Genomic DNA, 2,724 nt, shown 5'->3' on the forward strand with positions numbered 1-2,724 from the left:
TAGATTTGACCCGTGCTACGATCCCGAACATAATCGGAGAGGCGCACGTGTGCAACGGCCCGCTGCGTGATCCAATTTCCGCGACGCTGATGGAAATATCATCAAATCACATCACACTACGAAAGGATTAATCGCGTAAAAATTGTACCGTTCCACGCACTTTTCTTTAATATAACGGTAATATGATATGTGTAATGATAGAAAAAGAATAAAATGACACGGGGCTAGTATGCATCATGGTAATTTAATAATTCCTTATTAATATGTGTTTCTAGATCTTCACGGTCAATACGATTTTCCATTTTACATTTTATCGTTTAAAATTCACATTTTTATCTATGCTTAATTTAAAGCTACTTTTCAAACGACGGATTTACAGACGGTTTTCAATGTAGTAACGCGTGTAGAATTGTCGACGAAGCGTGCGTTGATTGTAAAGAAACAGCAAATACAGAAAGAGAGAGAGAGAGAGAACTTTTAAAATTTATAACTTATTAAAAAATTTCTCGTTGATCCTACAGTGAACTCCTCGCCCGTTCGATTAACTGTCTACGCGAAGTCTTTGTCCCCGATTACCGTACCGTGATTTATGAAGACATATTGACAACGACACGATGCTTGTACATCGACTAAGAAATCTGTCAATAAACTCGGCAACGGTACATCAATGACCCCCGGAACCCCGCGAAATATTGGCGTGACAAAGTACGTGAAAATTTCGAAATTAATCGTAGCCTGAAAATATAAAACATGCCCCTCGTAATTAATCTTTGGATGTCTCTTAATATTAAATTATGTCCACGTTTTGAAGAAAACTCGAAGAGGGTTAATTGTTCCGAACATTTATTTAAAATAAAATTAGATAATAAAACAGATCATAAAGCAAAAAAAGCTTTAAGAAATATTTTTCTTTTTTGGTCGAAAATGTGATCTCGCATAACGTAAATTATTATCCGCGTACGATAAAAACTAAATCGAAACGAGAAGAAAAGGCAACGGATGTTAAGGATCGTTTATCGCCTATTTTTGCCCTCCGTGTCCCGAGAAATGCTTTCTTGTTCGGAATTATGCGGCGATAAAGCAACGCCCGCAGAAAACCGACCGCCGTAAAAGCGTCGACGTTGGAAAGGAAGCACGGGATACACTAAATTAAGAACAATGGTTCGTTGACGCCTATCATATGGATACGCGGCCACAAAATTGGGCGTAGAATAGTGCGATTAATAATACCGGATGGTGAGAAAATCATCGATGGCAATTCAATTACATTGTCGCTTTCCTCGAGAGCCAATGCTTCTATCGTTTTAAAATTTTAAAGAAAATGATCGTTCGATTCGATGCGCTGCAAAATGACGCCGTCAATTTCAACACCCCTGAATTATTTATCGACTTTGACCGCATTACTGTAAATTACTCACAGGAATATTATTATAATTGAACTTTTATTCTCCCATTGCCATTAATTTTTATGTTCAGACGCTGGTTGCATCGGTTTGAATATATAATAATATACCGGAATTTTTTTTTTTTTACATTTTGAATATATTTATATAATATCGACAAAAGAATTAAAGTTAGCTCTGAACGATATTTGTTGCTTCGAATCGCAAAAATGCCAGTCTCTAACTATCAATCAACCATTCACACGTAATAAAATTCACACAATGATTTCGCCTACTGTCCGTTCTGCTCATTATCTTCCGATCTCTTCGATTCATCCATCTAGGTGGTCTTTTACGGTTTCCTAATTTCTCCCCCTACGGGAAATTCACCGAGAGAGAATCCGGGAAAGGCGCACAATGCACGGTAGCGCATTCGAGTCATCGAGAACGGCCGACAGTCACACTAATTTCGTTTTGAGGAGAGAAGATGAGAGGAGAGGGCGATTAAGGAGTATCTAAGACTGCCCGTCTCCATTGTCATTCGTGGAAGTAGGAAGTTCATTATACGACCGAACTCGCCGATGATATTCCACCGACACGGCTCACAATGCCCGGAGAAGTTACCGAATGGCATCGCGCGCGATGGCTTTCTTCCGCGGGAAAAGGAAGAATGGAGGGACGGAAACGAGATGCGCTCTATGAAAGACACTTTCCCGCCAAGTCATCCCAATCACGAGCAATGCCGCCAATCGCGCATCGTGATCGTGCACGAATCGCATCGTCGCTGCGGTGTGAAAATTAAACAATCTCGCAGTCGCCTAGGCTGTGATTGTTGAACGATTAAAACTGCGCGCGAGGTATGTCGGAAATATTAAAATATATTTGCTGAAAGATTTTTTATATCGAGGCCATTTTTTTTTTATTCCGGCAATAAAATATAATAATGTAATCTTTGCAATGCCCGAAGTATGAATCATAAATAGAAGATAATGTGTGGAAAAATAAAAAATTGAACGAAGATCAGTAATGAGAAATTAAAAGTATATTTTCTGTCAAATTTAATAATAATAATATTAACTTTAATTAACTATAATTATAGTTCATTTAATTATTCGTCTTTCTCTAAATTTTAGTGCGTCAAATATAATATATATATATATAAAAAAAATAGATTTGATCATAGTTTACAAACGATATTAGTAAAACCGATCATCAGATCTCTCTTATAAAAAATGCAAGCAAAAAAAAAAGCGGAAGGTTCGACAGATTCGATAGAACGTATACTTCCTCTATCACATAATAACGGTAGAATCAGTCTATATATATATATATAAATGAATCG

This window comes from Formica exsecta, unplaced genomic scaffold (genome assembly GCF_003651465.1).
Source record: "Formica exsecta isolate Colony F162 unplaced genomic scaffold, ASM365146v1 scaffold500, whole genome shotgun sequence".
Lineage (NCBI taxonomy): Eukaryota > Metazoa > Arthropoda > Insecta > Hymenoptera > Formicidae > Formica > Formica exsecta.